At 41.2% G+C, this 19,258-nt stretch overlaps 1 protein-coding gene across 1 annotated transcript in view; it reads right to left on the reverse strand.

Annotated features, from left to right (window-relative positions):
• Positions 1 to 19,258, reverse strand: part of T265_06119 (hypothetical protein) — a gene marked incomplete at both ends in the record, with an annotated part of 47,526 nt that overhangs the window by 24,135 nt on the left and 4,133 nt on the right. The gene's annotated exons all lie outside the window — the stretch shown is intronic.

Below are 19,258 nucleotides of genomic sequence, written 5' to 3' on the forward strand. Positions count from 1 at the left end.
GTTACCGTGAAATTTGAATCGTCGAAATATATACTGCGCCGCTTGAGTGTTATAAAACAAAATTTATTTAATAGGAAAATTTCGGCCGCAGGATGTTTAGCACTAAAAACTAGTTTTTGTAAGATGGCAGGCCATACAAGAACGAACAGGAAAAGTGCCGTGAGTTAAGATTTGAATATCGAAAAGTAGTGTGAAAAGGTATTGTAATTGGCATCATTGCGTTGTGTTCACTGCCAGGAAAATTAACAAGACCATCTATAAAAGCGCTCCAGTGACCTTTCAGCAAGAAGGAACAGCCCTAGCTGGATTACGAGTTGAGTGAAACAAGGCGGACACTATAAATGAGGGATTAGGACGGGGTACGAGTGACTACCCATACAAACAAAATTGGTACGCAAACGAGTGCATTTAGACAAATCCATCATTCGAATTTACTTGCAACCATGGACCTTATTGTGAGATTTTGATGTGGAGCAGTTAGTCCCACTGTGATCGACTGAGACTAATTTGGGATTTGTTAGCACTAGTTCTGTCAGTCGGTGAGACAGTTGGAACAACCTGGGCATATTATCATATGTCCACGTTTGGCTAATAGCTGAAGCGAATGGCCTCAGTCGATGTGGCCAATTTTTGTGTAGTAAATTGGGAAAAAATGAAAGCGGACTTAACATTGCTTCCAACTGGTCACATAATACGGTATATCAAACGTGTCGACTGGCAACTAGAGGCACTGAATTGCATTCAGGGTTCTATATGGGGTAGTTTCAAGTCCTCCATGGTGCACACTACATGTATAATCTGGTGATGTTCTAAGACTGTGCATTCCTTAATTCTCTACGGGAGTATATCACAACTGGTTTGTCAAGATTTTCAACACGGTTGCTGCCCTACTATACGAATGTATGCATCAAAACCGGAAACCCGAACGGACAAGGGAAGCGCATGAGGCCTCAGAACATGTCAAAACAGGATACGTACTGGACCAGCAAGTGAACCTCAAACTGCCCAGGGTCAGGGATCATCAGATATTCACATGCAAACTCGCGCCCAGGGCGCTCAGGCTACAAGTATACGATTTTACGATTCGGTACGTGACATGTTACGAAAATCACCTGGCTAATTTGCTGTCAACATCAAAGGCTGAAGATAAGGCCCCAAGAAGGGGCGCCAATACTTTCGTCGCCGAGCTGTATCTCGGAAGTTTGGTGCAACTACAGTGACAGGATCCTGTAATACTGGAGGTTGCAGCCACCTTGTTGAGAACGGGTAGGAAGACAAAAAAAAATCGGAAGGTTCCAGAGTCACTTCTATGGGTTGTCTTAGTGAAGCTGGCATAAGTTTCGGGAACCCAACCGATTATGATGTTGTGCTGCCCGTGATACCCTCCTTCCTGAGACGGAAGTTGACCATCGAATACCACAAGGTGGTACACATGGTTCACCAAGATATAGGACCTACTTCGGAAGAGGGCTCAGTGGTTCGCGATGAGAAGTGAGGTAATTGATTATGTAGTGGCCTGTAAGCGACGCTGATGAAAGGGGCTACGATAGGAGCAACTTGCTCCCTGAAACCCATCCCTTCATCAGATTTCGGCGAGTTCTGGTCCGTTGTTGTCATGGGCCCCCTTCCGGTAACGACCAGCGGAAATCGTGACAATGAGAGAACACGTGTCGTGGTTTGTCGAGATGGTAGCCGTACCAAATCAACGGGTAACGACGATCAGTGGTAAAGCACCACATGGTAGCCAACCACCGGTGCCAAAAATGATCCTGACGGATCAGCAAACATGCTGTGAGAGCGAAGAGTCCGGGAGTTCCTTGCAGAGCCTTGGCATCAGACGGCTAAGAATAGCATCCTAAGATCCGTAAACAAACGGCCTAACCGAACAACTGAGTGGCTGTGAACCAATTGAGGTGAGTGGAAAGTGTATTTGCCGATGGTGTCGTTACCACATTGTACGTCGATACAGAGAACCACAGGCAAGCCTCCATCCATGCTGATATACGGGTGACATTCTCGCTTTCCAGTTGATCAGGAAATTGGGTTGTGGCCGACAACACGCCTGTCTATGGGGGAGCCAGGAAAAGAAAGTAGGAGAACTCCAGAAAACTTGACCACCGTTCAGGAAAGACAAGACAGAAAACGGCGAGTAGAAAAGCTCAACCATCCCTCATAGGTACGAAGGTCAAAAAGAAGGATCATCAGAATCCTGAAAGGAGTGGACTTGGGTCGCGTAACTGGAGCAGTTGGTAGCAAGGCCCATTTGTCGTTGCCTAACATCGGATGAAGATCTGGACATTTCAGGGCTGTCGAGGATCGAAAAGAATAAACGGTACTCAGCTTCGGAAGTTGCGTGGTACATTCGAAGGTCTGCCGAGGAAACCAATTGCTGAGACCGACTAACGGAGGCAACTGGAAATCGGTAGCATGCATGCGACCCTTAAATGGGAAAGGTGTGTAGCGGTGCATACTCTTTCTGAGGCATGTGAGTAGCCCGTGGTCATATCGAAGCCCCACCTCACATCTCGTGAAAGGTGAAGTTTATTACGGAACTTGTAGAGCTGCTTTGTGGTGTTTGTATACAACTGTGTAATAGTAAGTGAATGTCGATCAAAGTTCGAAAAGGCGCGTGCGAATTTTCAGTTTTTAATACCTGTGTGCATATGAGACTTTACTTTCCTGTCCAGTAGGTTGTGACGGCTTAGTTGGTGATTAGTAACAAATGTTTAGAAGTACATTACACTGGAAACAAAACTATTTGGGTTGAACAAGGTTTTCCCGTGAGAATTCCCTGTTTTACAACTTATGGAAATTGTTGCTTGAAACGACAGTGATTTCCGTCAAATTTCACTTACGGAGAGAACCAGGTTTTAGTGCTAATGAGGGTCGATCCCAATAAGAAAACTTCTTATATTAATAAAGCCACGGGACACAAGGAGGAATCAACCGAAACTGCTAAGTTTACCGCCATATAAATAACCACACCCTTTGAAGTATCAGACATTTATCCTGTGGATTCGATTCTCCCGTGTTCAAAAGCACAGTTGCTTCATCCTTTCAATTCGCCACTAGTGTAAATCTCAATCCATTTATGATTATTCAAACCCGTGATTCTCATGCCAATAAGCCCCATCCGCCTTCCTTCTGTGTGTGCGTCACCCAGGTCGCGTGACGTCAGCTGGATTTAGTGCTGCATCCCGTCCAAGCGCGCGTTACGCTGTTGCCAAGCCGTTCGTGGCTAAGTAGCATAAAAGCGAAAGGTCGCCGGTCTGGTTCCAAACTCGCCGCCCCCATGTTATTGGAAAATGGCTACTGGTGACACTTCACATTTGGAATAGTACGGTGTTGGGTGTTTCCAAGCTTTTGCCACAAGTCGACTATGCATTTATTTGAGCCATTTAGATTGCCCATCTCCCAGAATCTCCAGGCGCATAGTATACTATCACATCATCGGGGACAAAATCTGTAAACAAAGAGGAATAGTGTATAAATTTTTAATTTTGCGCGATGAAAAGATTCATAACCGTACAGGAAACAGAATTTCCATCCTATCAGTTGACAGGCAGTTATCCTAGATCACCAGAGCTAAACGAACCGAACCACGCAGTAGGTCACAACTACTTGCATGGATGAAACTACCTCTTTACCGGCAGCGGGAATCATGCTGCCCACGCATGAACCCTTCAGTCTTTTCTGAGGGGGTAAATCACGCATGTGTTAAAAGGCGGAGATTTAGTAGCAAGCCCGCCTCAGGGTGTGGAGATTCGAATCCCAGCACGGACGGGAATGTGCGATGCTAACCAGCCTAACAAGAGCGAAACACGTTCATCACTTCAGCTCTTCAGTGCTAAGTATTTGGGGAAACGGTTTAGGGGCTTGAGTTGAATTATTCAAAAGATGGTGCCCAGAATGAATACTTTTCATCTTCCATATTTAAGGGGTGTCACTGCCTATTGTTGATACGACTTGAGGAGTATCGGCATTTTTGGATTTTTAGATAACTTGTCCCCTTCACTGGCTTTGTTTACACCTATATAACTAATTCCCGTGACGCCCTTTAGGCTTGACCCAAACGTCGGAAAGAAATGAACTTTTATTTGACCTCGAATGCTAGCTGATACTGTTTTCCTGATAAAAAGGAAGAATGAGTTAAGCTGAAGGTAAGTAGCATAGACAGAGTTCAGACGAATGCTTGACCGTTTTTGTAGACCCCACCGAAAGAGTAGAACAGAAAGCATCCTAAGTGACTCTGAATCGTCATCCATTTAATCAAAACAATTCGTGTGTAAAAACCACTATTTAAAATCTGCACTGAAAATCGGTTCGCAGAAAAATTGTTAGGGTTAACCGCCGAAAAACCAAGAACCGATTTTTTCTCAAGTGAATTTATTTACCGTGCACAAGATGTCTGCCTCTAACGACCAACAGCAAACCTATTCGGGCATCCTAGTGGAATGTGGCGTGCCTAATTAAAGCGTGCAGAAAATCAGGCACCATACCTGGATATTAATTGCTGTTCCCAACTTAAGTGAATTAACTGTATACTAAAAAGAACACTAAATTACTCTTGGGTGCGCTTTCCTTAATATCCATTTCTGAAATTATTACTTGCAGACTGGGGTAAAAATTCCTTGGGAACTGTTTTTTCTTTTAAACCGACCTACAACTTTCAAAAACACACAATACTTTTTTTAAAACTAGAGTTTTTTGGTAAGCAAGAAAAATATTTGTCAATCCATTATTCATCAAATACTGTACATTGGTAACCGCACTGCACTGGAATGTCAAACCGTGCCGAAATACCTAGTGGATGAGTTTTCGCATCTCCGTGTTAACGGTGAAGATAATATTGGCTTGATGTGATAATCGTGATGTCTGTCGCTAAGGCGCAATAACAACAAAAAGTAATCCATCTGTAATCCATCTAAAGCAGTCTTGTTAGTCAGTCTTGTTAATTTCAGTCGTGACGGTAAGTTAAAACGATTTCAAACACTTGAATCAAACCACTTGAACCAGCCAATGAAAAGGCGCAGAGAGAAATCTGGTTTTCAAAACAAAGCCTCGGGAGTGAAGAGTTTCCAAGTGAGATAGGAGTGCTGACTAAACTTGCTGTTTCAGTTACCCTTTTATGGATCTATTGCTTTGAACTACCCAAAAACTGGGTCTACAAATTCACAAACAGTTGCAGATTAATCAACAAAAGCCATCGGATTTTTGCATGGCACCCTAATTTAATTTATATCAGTCCGGATTGTTTTTTATCTGTTCAGAATATATTATTTGAGAGCATAAGAACTAACAGGCAGGGGTAAACATATTATTGTTTTGAGCCATATGCCAGAAGGAAAATCAAATACTAAGCCAAAAAAACCCTAAAGAATGCGAGATTTTTAGAAATAAGAACTCAAAGATTCAGAAGACCCCAAAATACTCTCCAGTTATGACGGATTAATGATCGGGAAATGAGCATCACGAAATCTCCCATTTTTTATGGACACCATTTTTGTGAGCTGTACTCATAAATTGAGTTGAAATGCATACGTTTTGATTTAAAGGCTGAAATGATTTTTATGGCGTGATGAGTGTTTATTGTGGTTTGTTGAACAAAAGATTACCATTCGGCAGAAGCTCCTAGTTGGTTGTGTCGATATAAAACTTTTTCGTCCAGTTTTTCTTAGACATTTTTAATGTCGTCACGTTTTGATGATTGAATTATATGTGCATCACGAATATATGTGAGTTACTTTGAATTTTTTGGGGTATAAGACAGAAGTAAGATTAATGAGCTTTTAAAAGTTTATAAAATTACAAAATTATTTGCGATTATATTCCTCATCCTGATAGAAGAGCCTGTGCCATATGCCAGTCTATGCGTGCGACCATAAACGATGTGTGAAGTTCTAAACGATCACGAGAAACAACCTGTGTGATAATTATATATACACAGTCCTAATTAAATCAACCGATGTTTGTATACATGCATACACAAACTGATACATTCATAGAAAATTTTGCGACCGATACTATCAGTCATTCAGTTGAACATAACAACCACTCATCATTTGTTTTTCACTTCCATACCAGCAGGTGATTGCATGAACAATACATGTCCAAAAGCTCGATTATTTCCCCCCAATCGGTTGTGCATCTTTGAGTAGCCAAGGGTACCGACAAAATTACAAGGCATGCCATGAAACTAAGTGCTGGTCTAGAAGAATCAAGTAACGATCTATGCTTCATCTGGTGGAAGTCAACAAGGACTGCTGAAAGCGGCACAATAACAGTGAAATATAAGTGATCTGTACAATTTGTTTTTTACGTTGCGGGTGCTGAAAGATTTAGTTCCAGGATCATACTCCTGTAGAGAATATCTCCTACGCTCCGAATTATGAGTTTAAGGCCATAAAAGAAAGGTCAAATATCTTAGAATGAGCACCTTGGATTGGTTATATTGGCTCTATGTACTACAAAATCCGTGACACATGGGCATCTTAGGTGGTTAACGAGGATTTCATAGATTTCGGAGACAGTTAACAAAACCAGGCGCTCAACGCTAATCGGTTGAGTGAAACCACAGACATGCTTTTCGGCAATTTTGTCGATGACCGCTTGCAACTGTCTACTGGGCACGTGGCTATTAGCTATGGCACAAAAAGGTATTCGAAAAAGTGCGTAAAATATTTGGGTATTTACCTTAACCATCGCCTCTGTCACAACGAGATGGAACCGATTTCCGATCGTCACGAACATTAAACAAAATAACGAAACTATCCTGTTGTTCAATGAGACATTAAATGGCAGTCGTCTGGTGATCGACAGACAGCTGTTTAGATAATACCACGTACACCACCACCGGTATAACCTCAAGAGGTTCGTACCAAATGACTACACTGTGTTTGTCACATGATTAATATATTACGAGCGGAAACAGTTTGGCCATACTAGACATTGTGCAATTTTCTAGCCTGACAGGGCGATATCAGTAAATGAATGCCTTCACCAGGCACTAAACTCGGTCGGACTGCGTAACGTAGCGCGCATGTGCATTGACCGTACTAACAAGTAAGCGGAATAGTGGGCACTATGGATGGCAGAATGTGACTATTTTAGTAGGACATTGATTTGAAACGCTTACTTAAATGATGCATGAATGTTATGTTCAGTAGTCAGTGATGATACCTATAATAATACTAACAATACCAGGTGACGTCCATCGTATAACTACTGAATAACCGTTTGATAACGAAAACTATTGCTATTTCATTCTAGAAATCAAACATTCAGACTTCATTATACAGTCTACTTCTAACTTGTCCCATCTCCCTGTTTTCCGGCATACTGATTGTCCTACTTCCCAAATGCATCAAATGCGAACTCCGATCGGTGAATTATACTAATGACCATCAGTGGCCTACTTACTTCTCGCCGTTCCCACTATGAGCTCGACGCACAGTTGTTAGGTTTTCATTTGCTGTCGTTGTAACCCCATGCTTCAGGTAGGAGGGGGAGGTTGGTGTTGTCAGCACTAGAACACGTGTAATCAGGACGCACCTTAGGCCAGTTAACCTGATCCAGCCCCGTGATTAGAGTCACTACATTCAACAGGTCGACATGTCCCGGACATGTTCAAGGTCGTTCCACTGTACGTGTGTTGCCCCTCCTCGCCCGTGTCTCTCTTCAACCAAACTATGCTGTGGTGCATAGTTGGAACATTGTCGTCTTGCGCCACAGTATTCACCTGCTGGTCATCCTGGTTGTGACCCTTCTTGTCTACCGCACGTACCGAATATAGAAGGGTTTAACTATAAACCCGGGAAGTCACGGGATCGAAAATCCCTGGAGTTCCCTGGGACGTGCACTGATGATTCCTAGTAGGGATAAAACGGTTGAGCAACAATTCCGGTTTTTTAACCCACATTGGCTTCCATCGATTTTTCCAACTTCTCACACTGGAGACGTTTGTCAACCATTCGGAAGCTTGTCTCAGCTTTCTGAAAATCCTCACGGATCTTTCCGTTCTCTGCTCCCTCTGCACACTGATTAGCTTTTTCCGTAAGCTCTGCCAATGGCTGGTTTGTTGCAAGGAGACCGCTACATCATCAGTTATAACTATATCCTAGAAAATTTGATTTTCAGCATTTGGCTAGTACTGTTAATATGTTCGTAATTATTCTGTACTTCAAAGCACATGCTTTTGAACCACACCCGTTGTCCCAACTTTCCTCTGTTACACTACTCTTCAGTATCGCAAGCACAGATATCCCTACTCATAGCCTTCCAACTACGGGGATTCCTGATGTCGATTGACGGAGAAAGCCATCTTACTATTATTTCCCGAAATACTTTCCTCGAATGAAATACAAACCATCGACTGGTTTATCTGTTTACACTTGAAAACTTCTACGAAAAGCCAATATTTACCCTAAAAAGGCTTTTTTTGATAGACGGACCGTTTTCACAATTTGGTCTGGAGTGAAAATGCGGGTACTTGACCCGGAGCAATATCCATGTGTGCAGTGGGAGAGCGATATCAGCGATGTTTACCCTTAGCCCAAGGTTAGTGTGATATCGGAAGAATTGGCTAGTGTGTGCTGGTGTTCCTTAAATATGAACACCTTTTTACTGCAATTCTTGACGTGGATACTGGAAATCTTACATTGGAAAACACATGATATATCATTGAAGTTCTTGGATCTTAAATTGACTAGCAAGTCTCTAAAACCTATTTGATATCCTGATGGAAATATAATTTTGTACATTTTTCCTAGAATAAGGCCTGTCCATTTTCTAAGTGAGTTAAAAGTTAACACCTAATCTACCTTAAAGTTAACAACGCATCGAAAGCGTGTTGAAAGCAAAATATTCTGCCACTTGCTTAGCCCGTGCGGATGATTTTCATTCATGTGATTATTCAACCCCAAAGTATACTTGGGCAAAATTTCTCGTGTGTATGAGTGACTAAATTAAACTGCTTCGCACACATTTCGCACGATGATGATGAGAGTTTTGCCTCACCCTGGGGTTTTAAACAGTAGTTCGATTATTCAGTTTGTTTTGTCTATCTGAAACACTCACATCCCTTCCCGTGGCATAATAATGCGATGTGATAAATTCGCTGTAATGGTCGTCAGATTTTATCGCCTTTTAGTACGGACGCGAAGTGTTTGTTACTTAGCTGGGCATGAATATGGAACAAAAAGCAAGATGACCATCATGGATTTGTACTGAAATATCCGAACGGGAAAATAACGATTGTTGGAAACTTGACAGTGTGTTTTAGCTTAATTGTATCTGTCTCGTATCATAACAGTCAGGTGTTCTAAACGATGTAGCTGACCAGCCAAGCCAACCAGTCAATAGTGCTTGTTATCTCTGTGGAACAGTGTACCGATAATTCACATGATATCAATCTTTAGACGCAATAGTCGCAATGGGTAAAATGACTTGTTGTCACAACGATCTTTTGCCATCCATTTATTCTCTTCACCACCAGACGTTTGTTCCCAAAGAGGGGAATTAACATTTGGTGGGCACGTCAGCAAATCGGTCATCATATGGTGTGTTCCCCATTCGAACGGTCTCCGTACGGAGAAAGTGACACAATGGTGGATTCGAAGTTGGCTTGGCTAAAGTGCAGGCTTATGTGTGCTACATACATATCGAACTATCCACAATGCTAACTCTTCCGAAGAAATATCATCAAGGCACCCACTTTTGGAACCATTGTTTCTTTTTCAACCTAAAAGTTTTGTACCAGTATTCCCCGATCGTAGCGATAAGTGCTGCAAGGGAGAGACAGAAGCATCTACGGTTGATTCCGAAAGTCACAAAACTATTTTTCTCTATAATGTTCCCTACCATTCTTTGAGAACAGACAATCTGAATCCTATAAATTCCTCATTCCAACGACAACGATGACTGGTGCTTTTGATCAAAATACTGACCCGTACACTGGTATTTAGTATCCGATTTATGGAAAGTATGGTGTGCTTCTCCTACGCAAAGGCACCAAAATCCGCTCTGTTCATACACAGGCGAAGAGAAAAAACACTTGCTATGCAGTTTCATGAAATCAAGAAAATTTAAAAGCTCGCTATTAAAGCAAGCTGGAAATAACCGTATGAATTTTCAAGTCCTTTCAGGCTTTTCTGTCCTGAAAGATGTTGTGAATACCTTGCTTGTACCGTACAAAATTGACCCTGATTCTTCCCTAATTGAACACAGCCAATGTGCTGTTATCGGCTGGTTTCTTGTAGTGGTTGCCTTGGGAGGCGCCAGGACTCTAACCAAAAAACTTGGCAACAACAGATTAACAAAGAATTACGATTACTTCTTAAAAAATTGAAAACCAAAAGCTTACACTCTTATTGATATCGCAAGCCAAACTGCTGTTCTCTTACGGTATAACTCAAGAACAGAACTCAAGCTAGAATGGGTTGAAAAAAATTGAACGTAATCGTTTAAAAGGCGCATATTCTAGAAATCGCACGAGAAACGTGATGAGGTCACATCTTCTCAAGCCACCCAGTAAGGAAATGTAATGAGCAACACGCTAGGTGACCCAGATAATGCAGAATTACCAAAAATGAGAGTGGTCTTTTGGCTTCAAAGCTACACAGCTACTACGTTCCGCAAGTGCATATTGGGCAATATTCCGAAATCCACGAAACCAAAGGCCGTATGTCTATGATTACGACAAGCGCGACTAACCATACTGGATAATTTTCCGGCCTTAACTGCCACAAATTAATTGTAGTTGACCTATAGAACATGTCCTGAGGGGTGATCGATAGGACTAGCAGAAAAGCTAGGATAAAACTCTGTCCATTTATCGCTATATAAAGGCCATTTATTCATCAGACAAGTGATGAAGCGTAGATTACCCCGTCAAGCGTGTACATTTGTGTCTTTTAGTTGACATCAATGTCTTGCTAATAATTCTGTGCCTGTCTGTCTGAATACTTTTCATCTATTTTATTTATGGCAGTAGCACACCCTTTAAACAATAAAGAAGCTGGGAATGTATGGCAGAAGAATCTTGTTGGTCATCACAATCATACAAGGCTGATAAAAATTCAAACTCCATGCCTAGTTCGTGAATAAAAACGAAACGAAAAACCTGTATTTGGCATTCAGGGAATATTCAGCATCGCTCGCAGTTGTTTTGGGTCGAAAAATGGCCTCAAGTATTTCTATTGACCATCTTTTTCCAAGAGTGGTCCAATGGGTAGTTCCATAAAACATTCTACCTTTGCAATTTTGGTAGTTATGTGGTTTTCAACTGAGCATGTTCTGATAACAAACTAGGGCAAAATGTAAAGAAGCCTCTTATGGTTATTTAACTTATGTGCTCTTCTGTAGCATCTATTCCACCATCTAAACGATCTATCAAGTGCCTTTGGGTGAAACATATGAACCATCATGAACAAAACCATTCTAATGATTTTTAAGATGCCCGTGATTGATAAAATGGTGTACGCCAATTCTCGGTTCATTACTGTGCCCCTTAGAAGGCATTTTGGATTTGACAATGGTTTGTTTGAATTCAGACGATAAAGCTTCTTCTCATTAATCTTTTGAAGAAAATTGATAATTTCTGAAAGTAGAACAGTGACCAATTAGGGTCAAAGCTTTTTTCTGAAACCCTGTTTGGATTACTTGGTCCACTATCACGCCAGAAAACAGAACTGGAACAAATTGAAGTTTACAATCTTGAGTTATAAGCTGTAATTTTATTTTGGGGTGAGTATTTGGATCAAAACAGCTGATTTCATTCGAATAAAATGTTGACATTACAGTCAAGCATCTTTATGGGGATCACGTCTTTTTTCAGCACGATTTTTCCGGATTTATAAAAGCTGATGTACAAGACACTCTGCCAGTGGAGTAATACCCAGTTACTAAATGAACTACCAGCGTACGGTCGATTGAAAGTCACATCTCCGTCCTTAACGTAATTTTGCTCGGTTACATGCACTCAAAGTTGTGCAAGAAACGACTTGTGATTTTAGCTTGTGACTTACTGCAGTTCACGCTCTTTTTATTTTTTGCAACAAATTAGAGTAACCTTAATAAAAACTCTCTCACAGGGCTTTCCCCCCGCAGATCATGCGCATACTTATTAACCGAGTACTGCGGAGAAACCTAAAGACTTCTGAAAGTGTTTTATGGTGTGGCTGATATATGAATTTACATCACGGGACAAGACGAAGGAAGAGACACTCATCCAAGTGAGTGCATATCAACAACCGGTCAAACTTAAATGGCATAGAAAATAGTGCCATTCATAACAGATTTTGGCTCAGATATCAACAACTAATTTATTTATTCCTCCAATCGTCCACTCGGCTTATAGCTTCATTTGGTTTACACACACTTGCATGGTTTTCTTTCGATGGTTTAGTCCCGAACCACCGACCGAGAAAAATTTCGGAGTTAAAGCCGTTTAATTTGTCTGGAATTATACGCCTTATGAAACGGGTAAACTGTGTATATATTTTGGAAATTAGGTAGGTGGATGAACTACCGGCAGTGCCGTTCACCTATTCCTTGGGCGTTCGGTTGTCTACAATCAAGTTATTAATCAGCAGAACTAACTTGGTATAATCAATCATTGAAACCGAATATAGATGCACTGGACAAGTATGAATTATGAATCGCTATCACTTATGCTGCACATGCGTAACACTTTATCCGAAAGTTGAAAAGTATTTGGAATAACTTTTCTAATTTGAAGAAAAGCTATTTATGAAGTTCATACAAATCCTCTGAAGAAGAATACCACAAATAGGGGAATCAAAGTGGAATTCAGTTGAATTTGCATTTGATGCCAAACGAATGTGTAAAAATGTATCTCGCATTTCTCTAACTAATTCCATATTGTGCATTTTTGCGTCATCAGCGTCCTAATCTTTTTCTGCACTTTTTTGGCTTCTTTTTTGCCGACACGTTTCCCAGGAAATTCTAATTTTTAGGTCAACCGTAAATGATTTCTCCGAAGTGATAGCGACTCCATCTAGTCCTCTTCTGAAACATCCTAAATATAAAAATAGGATTTTTATACGTTTGCATCAACCAACAAATCCAAATCCTGAAGAGAATCCAAACAATTGAATATTTTGCCTCTATTATGGAGTAAACAGATTACATCAGACCGGTATGCTCGATTATGGATGAATAATCCATTGATCTATTATTTTTATGTGAAACTTAAGCAAAGATACCTCTGCATAATTGTCAGTTCTTTGGGATATCGAACATGAAAATTGCTCGGCGTTTTCAGCGCACTACGTGTTTTGCAACGGAGTAACTTTGCCTTCGAAAATACGGTGATGAATAGCCTATTTTTACTTCTCGTTCTCATCTGTGTGACAGCTTTTCGGACAGGACAAGCCTATACTCACTTATCACGGGATGATGTCCAGAACACTCAATAGTGCATGCCTTAAATGCAGACGTTTGACGGGCTCCGCGTCCATTTTTTCGTGAGGCTCCTCGAGGATTATGTGAGAGTCAAACCCTGATTGAAGCAGTGTGCAAAAGACCTTAGTGATATTCCCACATATCATGTCAAAACATGCATAAACATTTACAATACTTGGAGTATGGGTGATGATACAGACGTTTGTCATATTCCAACCCTGTTTCAATAAATATATTTGATAGTCAAGCAAGAATTACGACATCAAGAGGAGGTCACGCTGAGAAACGAACGCATCCAGTGTCTTCCACCACACTACACATCTGCTCTACAAACTTAGTTCCCAAGCAGGCATTCTCTCCTGACACTTAGTGTAATGCAGCTCCATAAACCAGAGATTCAGCTGCGTTCCACGAGAGGAGGAACAAGTCACCACAGATATCAAAGCCTTAAAATGGAGGACAAGATAGGGACAACAGTTAATTATGGAACGATTCTGAACAATATGGTAGATAAGTGTACGTACTTGGAGCGCATTAAACGTTTGATCCACACCTGTCCAGTCTGGGTGCAAAACTGCAGCTGAAGAGTGTTTTCAGGCTATCCATCTAATACGCGTTTTGTTATAGGTTGCTTACGGAATGCAATGCCATTTCGACCCAAGAGCTCTAAGTTATGTCCCGAAACTAATCGCATTGCTAAGTGGCTGGCCAATGTATTCTCCTGTCCCAGTAACTCTGGTGGAATTTGTCGCGTTTGTTCACATATTCTAAACAACCTGAGAGTTTCCCCACATTTTCGAGCGGGCTCTCTCACTTCTTGACAGTTTTTCAGACAGAATGATTACTTTAACGAGTCATCTGCGTGCTCATCAGATGGCACGGGTCGAACATTCGTTAAAAATAAAAATAACCCTTGATGAGCGCAGTGTACTACAGTATCACACTTCAACTATAGTTTGCAAACTGCCTACCGAATATTAAATTATTTGTATTCGTCTACTTATGAGCTCAGTCAACCTTTTGTAGTTGGAAATAATTTTCAGTATTTTCTTGAGCTTTCTAATCAGGCTTTTGAAACAAGTGCTTCTCAACCAAACAATAGTAAAACAACCCGATATAGGTGGCTTGTGGTAGCGTGTAGCATATCGCGGATCACACTCGAGCTGAAAGTAACCACGTCAAACACAAGTTGATCGCTCCACAGTATTGGACAGTATTGTAGGACGTGAGAAAAATAACCAAAATAATATGCAACTAATAGTCATCACAAAATGTCCAAGCCTCAATTCACCAGCCTTGCGAGTAAAACTGAAATCAATTTTATCGTTGTTGTCTTCTTCAACTGCACCTAGTAAAAAGTAAATCAGGAACATATGGTGTCATGATTTTGGTGAACTGCATCTTCGAAGCTGAAATGTGCATTCTTTGTCTGACTCGTAAGTTAAATAATCGCCTGACCAAAGGTATTCTGATTCGTTTCTTCCTCGTACAAACGAAAAAGAGTATCTCTATAGCGTAGAATGCAATTTGTCTTATCTACCTGTTCTTTGTGCAACCTGCCATGTTCAGTTTTTCTAACCATGGGTCCTTGCTAATTGGATAGACGGAGCCAAATTACTAGACCGGCAACAATCTGACCTGCACAATGTTAACAACCAAGACGTATGGTGCAAATTATTCAATCCAACCATCGTGAGTGGATGATAACCTCAGTGAGGTGAAAGAGCTGTGACACAGCTCTCCCTCTTGCTTTACACATCTACCCCCCTAACCTCGGAAAAATGGGCTGCGGTTTTGCATGCTCTGATTGAAATGTTGAAACAGTGAACATATGCTCCGGAAATCAAATGACAGCCTTCAGGTGTAACGCCTGAAGAGATGGAAATTATCAAGATAAGAAATGATTCAGCAAGGCCATTTCTATACACATTACCGACGATGAAAATATCTACTTTAATTTATTGTATCTGGATGAACACACTATGTTTCGTGACTTGACAGGATGCATGACACACTCCCAAATATTTGCGGGTCACCTTGGTTATTGAAAGTTCGAGTGAACTTTTGAATTCTATTCCAGAAATAAATATCAAAGCACACATGCAGATACAGTGGTACCCTAAAGATATTGCCAGGTGGATGATCTTTAAGGATGTGTCAGGTGAGCAATTTCTTGGCTGGACTAAGCCATTGTACGAGTCTTAAAGTTGGCACAATCCCAAAAAATATGATCAAGCAACTCAACAAGTTTGAGCTGTTTTCGAACAGAAACTGGTCAACCAGGAGTACAGTGAACACGCACGAGATCGGTGCGAAATTATACACAGGATTAATATGCTCAAATTACGAGTGCATTAGTTGTTGATGATAGAATCTGACAGACAGAAATAGGCCGAATTGGTAGGGGAATTCGATAAATCAAAAGTAAATCCCCAACGCGATGGATTTGACGATTTGCACAGATCAGGTGACGTGCAGCAAAGTGCCTACGTACATTAACCAGGGTGTGGCGAATACCAAGCAATAAAAAAGAACAAACGGAATAATGTAACATTTACGATTGTTCCTAGTTGGCCGTCAACTGAATTCAGTAACCAGCATTCCAATCAAAAACCTTTTTCGGTGTATGCACTCGGGTTATTTGTTGCGTTCACACCGGCCAGCACACTATAGTTGGATTACAAAGGTGCCAACCTCGCGACGAATATGACCTCCCATGTTTGATCAGATTGCCTGTGCTCAATGAATATTAGGCATTTTAGGCGAGGAAAGCAGGTTACACGTGCTATTTTGTGCCACTTGCGATATATTCATTAATACAACGGCGGTAATTTGAAACATTAATTAGGAAGGAATCAGGCCCCCAGCCCTCATTACATACTAATGTAGATATTATTGACAGAATTAAAGTGACTGCGTTACCGTAATATATATGTACTACAGGTAATGAATGATACTGCAAACGTTAAAAATCAAAATGAGCTACGAATCCCACTCGCTCAGTGCCATGTTTCTCAACATGTATCCAAAACCCCTATAGGAACTGGGCCATGAGTGCTACTAATCACTGACGAAGTAACCAGACGGAGCAAAAAATGTGAGGCGTGTCTTTGTAAACTTAATGATAGATTTCTTTACGTCCTATAATAGGGGTAGACTCAAGCATGCCTGTCACCCGAGAAATGCCTGGCCAGAGAAATTTTTATCATCTGAAAGGAAGGAGTAAGAGAGCCAAACGCACCAGAGCGGAACGCAGACGAGACGGTGACGTGACCTTTTGGCTGGCATTTGTAGACGGCTTGCCGTAGAACCATACACACGCCCCATCCATTTATAGGGAGACGGCGAACTGGAGGGAAAAAGTAATTCTTACCAATTAATTCGGTTGGTCTGAAAATTTACTAATGCCTTGGCGAATATGCACTCGATTGCAAACAAATTTGGTTTTTCGGGAGACTCACCTGGAACCCAGCTGAATCTGTCGTTTGTGATGTATCCAGGTAACTGCACCAGGCAGCCTCATGTTCCACTCGCTCCGATATTCGAGATATCGCGATACATGTATAGTTGGAATGCACTACTCATAACGTTGCTGAGAATTTGCCGACAGCCAACGACCGGTTTCGCCCTTCTTGGGGCTTGGAAACATCATAAAAGAAGACATTCTGCTGGGTTCCAGGGGAGTCTCTCGAAAAAACAAATTAGTTTTCAAGTGGGTGTATAGTCGCTAATTAGGTGCGATTTGGTTTCAAGTAGAACATAAGGTTGACGGAAACTCAGGAACTGCGCCTGCCTGACGAATTCCAAGAAGGGCGAAACTGATCGCGGGTTGTCGGCAAATTTTCAGCAACCTTATGAGTAGTGCATTACTGATGCTTTCATGCAAGAGGATGAAACAGTTTCCTGGTTCGTAAACATTTATCGTGGGTATACTTTGCCAGCCAATCTTATGGGTAAATGAAGTGTCAGTTTTGGATCCTAACTAGGCGATCATCCCCTAAAATGGTCTGCTATGTATAGCCTATCTATATCGGACATTTAGTCCGATATTTCAACTATATAAGATTTATAACTGTTTTCAAACTAAGTAGGAATGATAAACAGGAAAATCCCTTCATGTGACTACTTAAAGGTTTTGTTTTATTATTCGACATTGTAATAATTAAATACACATCCGTTCGCTGCTTGCTAACTCGTACAACACCAGCCCCTCCGAATTTACAAAGAAGTTTCTGACGTTCAGTCCAAATGGAATAACGTGGAACAACTTATTTGCATCAAGTTCACCGATACGTGAACGACTGAATCACTAAACCAGCTAAATTTATTGCATCCAATCAATTTGTCCTAATTTGGTTGCCTCTGGGACATATTCCCTTAGGTGTGTGATACGCATATACAATGAGTTGTATGCACTCATTTTTCGTCCGAAAGTCTGACCACTCCGATTTACCAGCAGCTGTTTACTCACACAATGATTTTCAGCCATTCTAATGAAATTAGTTTTCATCCAGTCTTTCAGTGATGTGATGGAAACGGAACAGTGCTCACAAATATATTTTTGGAGTTTGAGTTGCTCACGCCACGGACGTGAGTCACGGTCAAATGGATGCTATTCACATCCAGATGAAACAAAGTCAACTCCCTACAAACAAAATGACTAACTTGTGCTACCGTCTGAACAGTATATTGGTAGAAAAATATTTTGGTCAGGCGAGAGTGGGCGATTGCAAGATGTGATTTGCTTCTCACCTACGTCAATATGAGAACATCCAGCTGCAGTTTTATTCAACCATCACGCTTATTCAATGTGGACGGACTACGCCCACAAGCGAATCAAGTTGAAGGCGTAAGGTGTAAGTTAGATAACCAAGTCATTTACAAAGCCTCCAGAAAGTTTCCAAAGGTGTTTCCGAATACGCGGCGAAGACTAATTCCATCGAGCTAGAAATATTTACCGAAGCTCTGATCTATATCATTTTGTAATACTGGAACACTCCTGGGTTGCTTAGTAAATCCTCAACTCGTGACAGGGACAAGTTAGCGGGGAGAGATAAACTACTGTTAATGGCCATGGTCTTAAAATTTTCACAAAACTTCGGACAGAATTTTCTATAGTACCTTATACAAAGATTCTACAAACCAATTCCAGTAGGCTGATCATCCATAGTTTTTCTTAGCAACTTAAATGCAAACAGCTGCAATCAGACGAATCCACAACGAATGGGACCGGGCAGCACAAAAATCCTACAATAAACTGAACTTCAGCCTCTATCGATCTGAGAGAAATAGAAGCAGTACGGTTGAACCCCCAGATTTTAACATCATTAATGCGCTAGTATGATGCAAAACACTGTTAAATTTAAGGAGCTGAATGTCTTACTCGGACTGCGTTGACAGAAATGTGACTGCAACGTTACTTTTAGGTGAAAAGTCAGTAGTGTCCTATGTTGAGGCTGACCTGGCAAGCGCACACGAACGGAACACACTGTAATCATAACCTAACCAGAGGAAGCCCTTGGCTGTGGAGTTATTTATTGGAAAGCACCAACCCAACAGTTACAGACTATTGGATAGGGAAGCAAAACTCTTATATGCATCTTGTTTATAAAAACTGAGTATCTGCCATCTTCTTGAACGTGCCTTCTGGAATTTTCCTGGATACTCATTGGCCATCACTCAGATGTAAACAGATGCTACAATGCAACTCCACAAATTTCGCAAAAAACCTTTTTTTTTCAATAAACGCGAACGGGACTTACGAAAAAACCACATACTACTCGCATGTCTCATAGTAGTATCCACAGTTACACGGGTACATAGCCGTGACACATGT

This window comes from Opisthorchis viverrini (assembly GCF_000715545.1).
Source record: "Opisthorchis viverrini unplaced genomic scaffold opera_v5_120, whole genome shotgun sequence".
In the NCBI taxonomy this organism is placed as follows: domain Eukaryota; kingdom Metazoa; phylum Platyhelminthes; class Trematoda; order Opisthorchiida; family Opisthorchiidae; genus Opisthorchis; species Opisthorchis viverrini.